This window comes from Drosophila elegans, unplaced genomic scaffold (genome assembly GCF_018152505.1).
Source record: "Drosophila elegans isolate 14027-0461.03 unplaced genomic scaffold, ASM1815250v1 contig_5, whole genome shotgun sequence".
In the NCBI taxonomy this organism is placed as follows: Eukaryota; Metazoa; Arthropoda; class Insecta; order Diptera; family Drosophilidae; genus Drosophila; species Drosophila elegans.
In genome coordinates, this window is record NW_024545887.1 from 547,314 (window position 1) to 561,631 (window position 14,318).

The window sequence follows — 14,318 nt, forward strand, 5'->3', positions numbered from 1 at the left end:
TTCCAAAGCCTATCAGAGTTTTAATTTTGCTGCGTGGCAGGTGATAGAAATCTTCTAAAATATCCACATCCAATCGCAGGTTCCTACTTGATTTAGCTGTTTCTCTTTCGAAATTAAAATTGTTCGGAACGTTTCTATATTAATAGTACGCTAATCAAAATACATGTTAAATCAAAGTCAAGGTGCAAATAGTTCTGTTTGGGTTAGAAAAGGTAAAGAAAAGTAATAAATCTGACCATATTTTTGTCTCCAGTGGTTTATGAAACTTACGCACTGGTTGATGAAGTTGACTATTTTATTCTATATCGGGGCCAGCCAAGGTCGGGCCTCACACGTTTGGGCGCCATTATTATTTCTGTAGCATATAACGATCTATTAGGAAAGAGCTGGTGGAAAAATTAACGTTGGGTGCCATAATTATTTCTGTAGCATATAACGATCTATTAGAAAAGAGCTGATGGAAAAATTAACGTGTTTGCGGAGTACGCGTCATCCTCGGCCTTTCATTTGTCTGGTCGGCATGGGGTGGGTCAACGAAGAAAAGAAAACCGCCACGTTATAAGGCTTGTATGCTAGTAAAAATAACTTAAAATTCGCGTACTATTCATTTGGGTACATTGGGGAAGCTAGAGAACAAAAAAAAATAAAAGAAAAGGGTTGAAGAAAGAATAGAATACGAAAACAAAACAAAACGTGAGAGATACACTTGCCAAAACATCACTCCTTTTACTACGCCAAGAAGGCGAAGTGCCCACCCTACCATGATCCTAATGGTCCAACATTTCCTCTTCAGGATCCCTTGGAGTGACTACCAGTCACTTTTTAAACGACACTCGACTTCCATGATCCCCGGATAAGGAGAAACTTAGTTAAAATGCATTTTCTTTTATTACAAATTATAATTACGAATTATCCCTTTCATATGGTTTGACATATGTTTGTTGTTGTTTCATACAAGCTTATTCTGTGATAAATTTGTTTATTTTAATATTATTTCACATTAGAAAAATAAACGGTTTTCACATAAATTTTTCATACTTGTGGTTTTAAATTTTTAAACAATACTATAAAGAAAATATAGATAAATTTTATTTCTAACAAAAGTTCTCTTTCATTTCGATTTTTTTTTATTTTTTTTTTTTCTTTAAAAAAAAATATTTTTTTTAAAAATTAGTGCTTCACAAAAAAATTCAGTTTTATTTATATACCTAAAAAAAATTGTCTAATTAATTCATTTCATTTTTCTTTTTTCTCTTATCGAGAACTTGCAAAGAGTTCAAAGTTGCTGAAAGAGATCGGGATTAATATATATAAATAATAATTGCTATATATATATAAATTTATATAAAAATCTCATATAGGTTAATAGTAGATGATCATTGTAAATATTTAAGGGTTTAAATTTATAAGTGACTGCGCGTGTAAATCTTAAGGAAAAACTTTTGTATCTGCCCTCGTTTATTAAAACAGAGCTTTAGAACTGCAAGCAACGGTCAGCAACACAGCGTAAACGCTGAAATATGCATATTCAAAACAACCACATAATATATTTTATGCGGTTTGACCAGTGACGAAATAACTAAATAAAGGAAATAATGAAACAAGGTATGATAACGGTAACTTACAGTCGATTAACTCCGGCGGCGAAAGATCTTTGGCAGCGGCGACTTCTTGTACATGTTTATTTAGTTATGTATTTCGTCGTCGGGTTTATTTTTAGTTAAAAAGATTTTAGGTTTGATTCGGCAACATTGTTTACTTTTAATTTGTTAATTTTTTTTTCTCGTTAACATTTTAGATATGCAATTTATAAAATTTTCGCGTTTAAACTGCGGGATTACACATTTACTAGCACATTCACATATTATATATTTTGCCAAGTTTTTATTTATATATTTTTTCACTGTAAATTTTCACCGGTTCGCAGCAGCAACGTTGATCTCTTTGCCTATCATTTTTCTCTCTAATATCTTAAAACCACAGCAAATTAAGAACTGTAATTTATAATTATTACATTTTTTATCGAATATTTATATGCATACTAGGTAGATATGTTCTTATAAAACTTAAAAAAATATTGCAACAACGTGCATTAGATTTATGTTGAGGTAGGGTTAGGATGGGTAGCAACAGCTACTGCTGATGCTGCTGCGGCTGCTGCTCTACATTGGACAGCTTGTTGGGCCTATCTAGGCTTTAGTATAGCTGCTGAAGATAGCCCTGGGTTTGCTGCATCTGCTCTATTTCCACTAGGTATCGGGGCTTATTCGGGCTGCTGGGTAGCCCTGCTGTTGCTGCACCTGCTCTGCTGTACTGGCTGATGGGCCGAATTAGGCTGCTGTGTAGCCGCTGATCGGGCTACGGCTGCTAGGCAGTGCTACGTTATGGCCACTGGGCAGTATTGTAAGCCAGTGCGGTTAAGGTTAGGCGCGGTCTCAGGAGGAATATGGTGGTGCTAAGCCAGCATCCAAATTGGCCTCTGATAGTTCACTGAATTCAGCCACCGTTGAACGCGTGTTGCGTTATTCGAATAGATTTCTTTAAACAAAATTAAACAAAAGCACTAATAAGTTTTCATTGCTTTTTCTGTTGGTAGATGGTTACTCACGATGTATTTTTCTAATCAAGTAGCCAAACCACGAGGTCGGTCTGCTTGTTGGAGAAAATTTATTTCAGACAACTTGTATCGTTGGCGGTGGAAATCGAAAAGAATGAGCTAAAGCCGTGAGCTTAGCAGGTTACCCCAAAACGGAAACTTAGCTCTGTCAAAATTGATATTGACCACAGACCACTGTCTTCTACTCAGCTGATTGCATTTGTTGCGTTGCCAGTACGACAAAGTTCGGGTTCCCGCGTTAGAGGGCGCCACCTGATCATGATGGGCTGCACTTGGTACAAGCTAGCATTCTGACTATAAGATCTAAGCTATACTGCCTACTTTTCGGGATTTGTTTTTTTTTTGTTTTTATTTTATAAGAGAGCTCGAACAAGCCCTTCTACAAGTCCCCACCGCTAAAATCGCACTTGGGAGGTATAAACACACAATGTGCGATACACGCTTGGAGAGCCAACATTTATCACTGCTTTATGTCTTTTGCGTGGTACTTTCCTATTGATTGCTACTAAGTTTGACATCCCAATTGGATTGATCTGGATGAACATAAGCTTTGATTCCAGAGATAATGCTACGGTTAACCCTCTCTGACGCGTTACCTTGAGGAGCATGCACAGCGGTGTAAGCATGCTGTATGCTTGAAAAGTTATTGAAAATTTTGGATTTAAATTGTACTCCGTTGTCGGACACAATAACTTCAGGTATTCCGAAACAATGGAATAAGTCTTCCTCTAGATACTTAAGAATAGCTTCGGCTGTGAAGTTTTTAACTGGCCTTAGAAATGGAAACTTTGTAAAGTGATCAAGGACCAGAAAAATTCCTACATATCCTGATTTTGATCGAGGGTAAGGGCCTAGGTAGTCAATATATAGTTACTGAAACAACCTCTGGGTTTCACTTGTCTTAGCCAGAGGAGGTCTAAGAACATAGTTGGCATGCTTAGTAGTTTTGCACACTGAACAATTGTTGACGTAATCTTTAACATCATTAACTAAATTTGGCCAAAAATAGTGTCGTCTAATCCTTTCTAGTGTTTTATTAATCCCACAATGCGAGGATAACGGACTATCGTGAGCTTTTTGTAAAGCGACCGAGATTAGTTCTTGTGGCAGCCATAGTTTCCACACCATACCATCCGCTAATCTTTCAGCCGACGCATGCTCTGTCCTTCTATAAATGCAGTCCTTCACGACTTTGATATCCGGAAACTGCTTTTCAGCTTGCATTAGCTTTGCTCTTAGTTCTTGATATTGTTTTGATTGAAATTGTGGTGAACAGAGATCTATGAAGTTTTCGATTTCTAAACTAGATAAATCCTCAGTAAACGTCCGTGATAATGCATCGGGAACTACGTTCCTAGTACCCTTTCTGTGCTGAATGGTAAAACTATATCCTTGTAGCTTGAGTGCCCATCTCACTAAGCGGCTACTTAGATCGGATTGCGACATCAGCCACTATTGGAATTTCATCTCCTTCTTGGTTAACTTGCATCAAAACTCCCCCAACTCCAGTGTGACTAGCATCACAATGTATATAAAATGGCTGTGAATAATCTGGCATATGAAGAACAGGAGCTTTACACATTGCTGCTTTTAGATCCTGAAATGCTTGCTCCGCTGCACTAGACCACGTAAATGTTTTCTTCTTTTTTAAGGCATCTGTAAGCGGAGATGTTATTGAAGCATAATTCTCAATAAACTTACTGTACCACCCGGTCATACCTAAAAACCTACGAAGTTGTTTTAACGACTGCGGTGTGGGGTACTCTTTAATGGCTTCAATCTTCACAACGTCCATAGCTATAGTCCCATGACCGACAATGTGGCCTAAATAATGAACTTCAGGTACACAAAATCAACTTTTTTGAACCTTTATGGTAAGACCTGCTTTCTCCAATGCTTCCGCAATTTCGCGCAACACCTTGATGTGCCGCTCAAAAGTATCAGAAATTATAAGGAGATCATCCAGATAAATGAATACCTCATTTCGAAGGTAGGCTGGGATTATGCGATCCATTAACTTTAACATCGTTGAAGGGGCATTCGTAAGGCCGAAAGGCATGACTTTAAATTGATATAAAGGTCTCCCGGGAACTGTAAAGGCGGTTTTGTCTTTAGAATCAGGGTCGAGTGGTATTTGCCAATACGCGTCTTTTAGGTCCAGGCTAGTGATGTACTCAGCCTTTGGTAGACGACTTAAGATACCCTCTATTAGTGGCATAGGATAAGCATCCTTTCGTGTCACCTCATTGACTTTACGACAATCTATACAGAGGCGCACCTTGCCGGGCTTTCTTACGATCACTACTGGCGAAGACCACGAACTATTGGATTCTTCAATGACTCCAAGGCCAATCATACGATCTATTTCCTCATACATAAGTTTTTCGATAGCAGGGGAAACTGGATATTGTCGTTGCTTAATGGGCTTTGTACTACCTACATCTATTTCGTGATGCAACAAATTTGTTTTACCCAGACCCTTTTCGGAAAATGATGGAAATGATTGAATAGCTTTTTCCAATAAAGTACGCTGGTGCTCTGTTAAATTACGTTGCGAAACAGCAACAGCTTCTTCTACACTCGAACATGCTACGCTAGCAATACCGTCTCGGACTGACAATCCAGAAGGTAACATATCAAATGCAGTCCAAAAGTCAATGCCTAAATATAACGACTGAACAAGTGACGGAACGATGTACAAATTTAGTCGCTTTATTGTCTCTCGATAAGTGACGTGTACATTAAGTTTACCAATTATAGTCTGTGACTGACCATCTGCCGTGCGCACATTTGAGGACATTTGCTTAAAATTTACATTTCGACAGGAAAGTTCGTTGGCAAAGTCTCCTCCTATACAGCTGATTGATGCGACAGGAAAGTTCGTTGGCAAAGTCTCCTTTGTGATAACGCCAAAACCAGTCATTAGCACTTCCGTCTAATATATTGCTTATGTAGCGAGATATTAGATCAAAGTTACCATTTAGAGTTTGATAGGTAAGGGCTTCAAGTCGATATATAAATTCATCAATCGACATGTTTGACCGGCCTGAGAAACGCAGTTTCCAGTTTATCATTATCTGGCTAATACGATCTGGTCTTAAATCTGTATTCATATGCAAAAACCTGGCTTCGGACTCGTTTCCTATTGTAGAACGATTTCTTACTGGAGATGAATTTTCTGCTATAGGCCTACTTTCTATTGGACGAAGATTTCCTGTAGCCGAAAAATGTCCTGCTGCAATGAAGTTCCCTCTTTCTTGAAGCTGCTCATCACTCTCTATTAGCCTATTACCAGAATCTGAGGCTTGCTTTTGGTTTTCCAAAAGAGTTAACATTCGTTGAAACCCAGCACTAATAGTTTCTGCTAAAGCTTCCGTTCTTTTATTAGATTCCTTAACGGCTTGCTGTAACTCTTCCATGTTAAAGTCGTCTGTAATAGGATTTCCTGCTAGTTCCTTGCTCAAATCAATATGAGGCCTACCCAATGCACTCGATGGTCTACTTGTACTTTCACTACCGGATTTTAAATCTGCTTTACACACAGGACAATTTTTATGATTTCGAACCTTTGTGTTAAAACAAACTCGATGAAAAGTATGACCACAGTTAGCAGATAATAACTGAGCAGCGTATTCAATTCCTCTTAGACAAATAAAGCAGTCACCATTTGCCGTGACGGAAATATCTTCTGCTGGTTCTTCTTCACCTAACATTTCTTAATACTCATTAATTTTACTTATAATTAATCAAAAAGATAACTCACTATTTAAAAACATTTTTTTGTTCTTTTTTTTTTAAATTACAAATAATTTTCCGGGAATCACAACAATCCTCGTGTCTAGTAATCATAATTGTTTAAGCATGTGTATCAAGACTAACGAACAAAAATTAGGTTTAAATGTTCGTACAAATGTGTGATCCAAAACGTTAAAAGCTACTAACTAACGCTTCTACTCTGGCACACCTCTGTTACGCTTTTTACTTGTTTGCAACCTGCAATAACTAAATTGAACAAAAAAAACAAAAATTCCAAAGCGGTACTGCCACTAATATCCATCTAGATCCAAGCTTATAGTCCTGGCAAGAGATTAGTTCGTATCTTAAAGCAGCGTTTTGGAAACCCTAAGCACCTTCCGAGAATATTGTAAGTAACGGTAGAACCCTTATTATAAAAGTGTATCTAATCCTGTTTTACTTCCAAAGCCTATCAGAGTTTTAATTTTGCTGCGTGGCAGGTGATAGAAATCTTCTAAAATATCCACATCCAATCGCAGGTTCCTACTTCATTTAGCTGTTTTCTCTTTAATAACTCATCGAAATTAAAATTGTTCGGAACGTTTCTATATTAATAGTACGCTAATCCAGATACATGTTAAATCAAAGTCAAGGTGCAAATAGTTCTGTTTGGGTTAGAAAAGGTAAAGAAAAGTAATAAATCTGATCATATTTTTAGTCTCCAGTGGTTTATGAAACTTACGCACTGGCTGATGAAGTTGACTATTTTATTCTATATCGGGGCCAGCCAAGGTCGGGCCTCACACGTTTGGGCGCCATTATTATTTCTGTAGCATATAACGATCTATTAGGAAAGAGCTGGTGGAAAAATTAACGTTGGGCGCCATAATTATTTCTGTAGCATATAACGATCTATTAGGAAAGAGCTGGTGGAATAATTAACGTGTTTGCGGAGTACGCGTCATCCTCGGCTTTTCATTTGTCTGGTCGGCATGGGGTGGGTCAACGAAGAAAAGAAAACCGCCACGTTATAAGGCTCGTATGCTAGTAAAAATAACTTAAAATTCGCGTACTATTCATTTGGGTACATTGGGGAAGCTAGAGAACAAAAAAAATAAAAGAAATGGGTTGAAGAAAGAATAGAATACGAAAACAAAACAAAACATGAGAGATACACTTGCCAAAACATCACTCCTTTTACTACGCCAAGAAGGCGAAGTGCCCACACTACCATGATCCTAATGGTCCAACATTTCCTCTTCAGGATCCCTTGGAGTGACTACCAATCACTTTTTAAATGACACTCGACTTCCATGATCCCCGGATAAGGAGAAACTTAGTTAAAATTCATTTTCTTTTATTACATTTCATTTTTCTTTTTTCTCTTATCGAGAACTTGCAAAGAGTTCAAAGTAGCTAAAAGAGAACGGGATTAATATATATAAATAATAATTGCTATTTATATATAAATTTATATAAAAATCTCATATAGGTTAACATAAGTAGATGATCATTGTAAATATTTAAGGGTTTAAATTTATAAGTGACTGCGCGTGTAAATCTTAAGGAAAAACTTTTGTATCTGCCCTCGTTTATTAAAACAGAGCTTTAGAACTGCAAGCAACGGTCAGCAACACAGCGTAAACGCTGAAATATGCATATTCAAAACAACCACATAATATATTTTATGCGGTTTGACCAGTGACGAAATAACTAAATAAAGGAAATAATGAAACAAGGTATGATAACGGTAACTTACAGTCGATTAACTCCGGCGGCGAAAGATCTTTGGCAGCGGTGACTTCTTGTACATGTTTATTTAGTTATGTATATCGTCGTCGGGTTTATTTTTAGTTAAAAAGATTTTAGGTTTGATTCGGCAACATTGTTTACTTTTAATTTGTTAATTTTTTTTTCTCGTTAACATTTTAGATATGCAATTTATAAAATTTTCGCGTTTAAACTGCGGGATTACACATTTACTAGCACATTCACATATTATATATTTTGCCAAGTTTTTATTTATATATTTTTTCACTGTAAATTTTCACCGGTTCGCAGCAGCAACGTTGATCTCTTTGCCTATCATTTTTCTCTCTAATATCTTAAAACCACAGCAAATTAAGAACTGTAATTTATAATTATTACATTTTTTATCGAATATTTATATGCATACTAGGTAGATATGTTCTTATAAAACTGAAAAAAAATATTGCAACAACGTGCATTAGATTTATGTTGAGGTAGGGTTAGGATGGGTAGCAACAGCTACTGCTGATGCTGCTGCGGCTGCTGCTCTACATTGGACAGCTTGTTGGGCCTATCTAGGCTTTAGTATAGCTGCTGAAGATAGCCCTGGGTTTGCTGCATCTGCTCTATTTCCACTAGGTATCGGGGCTTATTCGGGCTGCTGGGTAGCCCTGCTGTTGCTGCACCTGCTCTGCTGTACTGGCTGATGGGCCGAATTAGGCTGCTGTGTAGCCGCTGATCGGGCTACGGCTGCTAGGCAGTGCTACGTTATGGCCACTGGGCAGTATTGTAAGCCAGTGCGGTTAAGGTTAGGCGCGGTCTCAGGAGGAATATGGTGGTGCTAAGCCAGCATCCAAATTGGCCTCTGATAGTTCACTGAATTCAGCCACCGTTGAATGCGTGTTGCGTTATTCGAATAGATTTCTTTAAACAAAATTAAACAAAGGCACTAATAAGTTTTCGCTGCTTTTTCTGTTGGTCGCTGGCTACTCACGGTGTATTTTTCTAACCAAGTAGCCAAACCACGAGGTCGGTCTGCTTGTTGGAGAAAATTTATTTCAGACAACTTGTATCGTTGGCGGTGGAAATCGAAAAGAATGAGCTAAAGCCGTGAGCTTAGCAGGTTACCCCAAAACGGAAACTTAGCTCTGTCAAAATTGATATTGACCACAGACCACTGTCTTCTACTCAGCTGATTGCATTTGTTGCGTTGCCAGTACGAGAAAGTTCGGGTTCCCGCGTTAGAGGGCGCCACCTGATCATGATGGGCTGCACTTGGTACAAGCTAGCATTCTGACTATAAGATCTAAGCTATACTGCCTACTTTTCGGGATTTGTTTTTTTTTTGTTTTTATTTTATAAGAGAGCTCGAACAAGCCCTTCTACAATTTGTCGAAATCACTTTTTAAGTTATTTAATTCCTTACTTAATTCATTCCATTCCATTATTTAAAAAAATATAAATTATTTTTTAGAAAATATCATTTAAATATTTCTTCCAAGTATTTCATGATCGTCCATGACTGATCTTACTTGTACACCTTGTATAGTGCTCAATACTACAGCTTTTTGAGTAGCTGAACAATGTATTAATGAAGATAATTCTAGTCCATATGTGTCTAATAGCTCGAGCTCGGGGATGTTGAGACCAATGTAAGAGTTCTTTGAAGTTTGGTACCTTATTGTATACTTTCCTAATCACCATCAATCTAGTGTAGTCATGTTTTTTTATGTATATGACGAGGATTCATTATCCGAGTCTTTGACCGGACTTTCGGCGAAACGTTTTCTGGCGCGTGGCATGTTGATTGAATTTCACAACTCGACTCCCTCTTTAATTCATGTCGATCCCTTTTCCATTCCTTCTCACCCTCCAATACACACGCACAGTGTGGTGAGTTATGACGAGCACTATCTGTCTCACTCATGCCCACGGCCAGACTACGTTGACAGAACTATGTATCTGCCTCGCACGAAAGAAAGGGGAACCACAAAGAAATAAAACAAATGTGTACCAACAAATAATCGTTATAATTTGAATGTTTAAATTATTCTGCGACACGGCCTTCCTGACCTATCTCACGTCCTCGTGAGTTTACAATATAAAGGTTTTACAAAATATCCTCTTATTATTATTATTATTATTTTCCTTTTAATACAAATTCAAATTCAAGCAGGTTTCGCAAAAATACATTTTTCTTCTTAATAAAAATTGAACAAATTATTTCTTACTCTTATACAACGTTTGCCATGAGATTCGGATTACCACCAACTTAAATTCAAACAATTAAAATTATTCAGCCTTTTCTTTCATAAGGCGACCATATTCTTCATTTCATTTACAAAAATCATGCCAACAACTAGCACACAGTCATTAACAAAATAAACTGGCCAGCCAATAAACAAGTTAATTTAGCCCACAGCTTATATCCAGACAAACCGGCCATCGCAAATAGCTCACAGTTTAATTTATAAGCCGGCCAAATAACTGACGTCCGATCATTACCAAAATTTCAATATTAATGCAGCAAATGGAGAACCACATAACTCGGGCGCTCACCTCTACAGAAAGTCATGAAACATGGAACCGATCCGGAAAGGTCTTTATTCTATTTCAAGATCACAGCCCTCGCCGGCTTGATCTGTGACATCTTCATCACTGACTTCATCATTTAGTTCTGTGATTTCTTCATCATCACACTCATCATCCAACTCCGTGGTAATCCCCTTCTCAGGCATACGCCTCAAAAATTCGTGAGAATATTTATATGTTCTATTATTAGTTAGTGCCTTAAGTTTATACCGATCTCCTTCCAATATTTCGGTTACTAAAAACGGTCCTCTAAACTTAGGGTCTAATTTTGTCTGATGTCGCTCTTCGTTCTTAAGCAAAACGTGATCACCAACTTTATGTCTTACAATAGTAGCCTTATCTTTATCAAATCTAGCCTTATCATAATTGGCATTCTTTTCCATGTTTTGCTTAGCCATTTCTCTAACTTTATCAATATCAACATCGTTCTTATTTTCAACAACAGGTACGAGACCAAACGGCCTTGCTTCTTTGCCAATAAGTAGTTCTAAAGGGCTAACCTTAGTCACTCTATTGGGCGTACAATTAAGAGCCAGTTGAATTTCGCATAAAGCATCTTGCCATGACCCCTGACCTGTCTCAACCGCTGTTAGCATGGACTTTAGAGTACTCATAACTCGCTCTACTTGGCCATTGGCCCGACTAGCACCCGTGGCGATCAGATGCAAATCTATCTTTTGAACCGAACAGAAATCACGGAATGCTGTGCTTGAAAAACTACGTCCCTGATCTGCGATCAGACGAGAGGGTACGCCGAACAATGATATTTGTGATCTTAACGCCTTAATACAGCTCTCGGTGTCTAGCCTCGATGTATGAGATAAAAAGACAAACTTCGTGAAGGCGTCTATTGACACGATTATGTATTCCTTCTGTTCATTTTTACCACTAAGCTTCCCTGTGATGTCGATGTGGACTGTATGCCACGGGATGTTAACCTTTGGTATGGGATGCAATTCCGCTTGTACCCTACCAGATGGGGGCTTTGACAATCTGCATGTAATACAGTTGTCGACAAATTTGCGAACGTATTTGGACATCTTGTCAAACCAATAGTATTCGTACATTTTCTCAAGGGTTTTTTCCCAACCAAGGTGCATAATTGACTCGTGCACATTGTTTACAGCTGACCACCTAAATGGCTTTGGGATGATAGGGAGACAACGAGTCTTTCCGTTTCTTTGAATTTTCCTATACAGCGTTCCTGCCCTTAACTCGAACGTTTTGGCCAAATCCTCAGAAAGATCATCGTTACGCAATTTAGAAACAATAGACGACGTTTCTACGTCTCGTTGCTGCTCAGCTAACAACCATTTGTCAGTAATCTCTGCTAAATTTATATGTTTCTCCACTGTACCTTTTGACTGGATGCGATCTTTTGATATGGGATTTCGAGACAGAAAATCTACATGAGCCATTCGTTCGCCTGGCCTATACTGAATGTCAAGCTCAAAAGATTGCATGTACGACCACCACCTATGGACTCTTGGAGTCAGTTCCGCTTTTGTGCGAGATGCCTTGAGAGAATTGCAATCGGTAAAAACGATAAAATGTCGACCATGCAAGTAATGGCGAAAGTGCTTAATAGAATTGAAAACTGCAAGTGTTTCCAACTCATACGAGTGATAACGCGATTCCGCTGACGAAGTCCGTTTACTAAAGTATTCGATAACTCGTGGCTTGTTTTCGATTTTGTGCAACAAAATTGCGCCATAGCCATCGGCACTCGCATCTGTATGAAGCTCAATAGGAAATTGTGGATCAAAAATAGTAAGAACAGGTTCACTAGTCAGGATTGAAATTACCTTCTGTCGTATTTGCTCGTGCTCTAATTCCCATGAAAATGACATGCTTTTTGAAGTTAGAGCATAGAGTGGTTTCAGTAACTGTGAAAACTTGGGTACAAACTGACGAAAATACGAGACCAGTCCAATAAATTGTCTCAGTTGAGTCACAGATTGCGGAGGCGGTAAATCTGTAAGAGCTTGTATTTTTCTAGGATTCGGTCGAATTTCACCTGCTCTAACTTCGAAGCCCAAATATTCTACACAAGATTTAAGAAAGGAGCATTTTTTAATGTTGAAAGAAAATCCTGCTTCGACGAGTGCTTGTAGAGTTATTTTTAGCCTGTCAAAAGCTTCCTCCTTTGTGCGTGCAACTATCATTACATCGTCCATATAAACGATGGCATATGTATGAGTCAGATCGCCTAGGGCACGATTAATGGCCCTCTGAAATACAGAAGGCGCATTTTTAAGCCCAAAAGGCATAGCCAAGTATTCATACTGCCCTTCTGGGGTTACAAACGCTGTCCGTTCAATAGAGCTTGGATGTATTGGGATCTGATGGAAGCCACTCGCCATGTCAATGCACGTGAAAAACCTAGCACCACTCAACCTAGCTATCTGGTCAGATATAAGTGGCAATGGGTACTTGTCGGAAACGGTATTGGCATTAAGCTCACGATAATCAACACACAGACGGTCTGTACCATTTTTCTTGCGGACAAGTAACATCGGACTCGCGAAAGGAGAGGAACTGTGTCTTATTATGTTTGCTTCCAACAGCTCTTGAATGGAATGTCTAACCTTTTCTTTTTCTTCCACACTCAATCGATAAGGGCGTCTCTGAACCGTCTTATTCTGATCAATCAAGCGAATCTCTAACTGTCCCGTAGTCACGCGACTCTGTGGTATACCGTTTATAAAAGAATTTGAATACCCCTGTAATATTGAGAGCAGTTTGTCTTTATCCTGTCCATGTAAATCGGTATCGACACCAGCCAGGTCAGGAGTGCATTCGGAGACTACGACAGGTAATACAGACTTTTCGTTAAACATAGTAAGCGCGCTTGATGTAATTGTCACGCCGATGCCCTGGCTCAAAATTTCCCGGCCAATCAGAGCGTCGTATTTGATATGATTGTCTAAAACTACGTGAAACAAGATTTCGAAAGAACGCTCACAAATTAAAACATTCGCCAATATCTGTAAAGTGCTGCAAACAGAGTTGCCACCTATACCCCTCAATGTCACTACGTTGTTTATTCTAGTGCCGGATAATCTCAGTGATACAGTCTCTTTGATGAGTGAACATTCGGCTCCGGAGTCGAAGTAAAATTGGAACGACTCACCAAACTGCAGCAACGTTCCTAAGGGCTCAAGTACTGTGCATATGTTTACGTCTTTGATGGTATTGCTCTTCATCGGCGGACGCTCCTGACGATCTGGGCACACAGTAGATACATGTCCAGCTTTTCCACATTTATAGCAGATCACGGATGATCGATCTTTTGCTCCAAATTGTTGATTACGGGGCTGCTGACGCTGAGTTGCCTCTTTATTAAAGCGACATTCCGCCTTCTTGTGTCCGGGTTTGCCACAATTATGACACGTGATGTGAGACATAGTCCTGACTCTTTTTCCTTGGGGTGCTGATAAGTTGTCACTCGAATGCTGGTTCTGTCTAGTGTCGAACGAAAAGGCTTTGAGTTCCTGATGCAGCTCGTTTCTGGTTTTGATATCCGTCGTAAAAACCAAACGGCGCAATCGTTTGTCTATCCCAGCTGCATGTGCCAACGTAACGGATACTGCAATCTGCTCGACGCTAAGTGACTTCCAGCGGG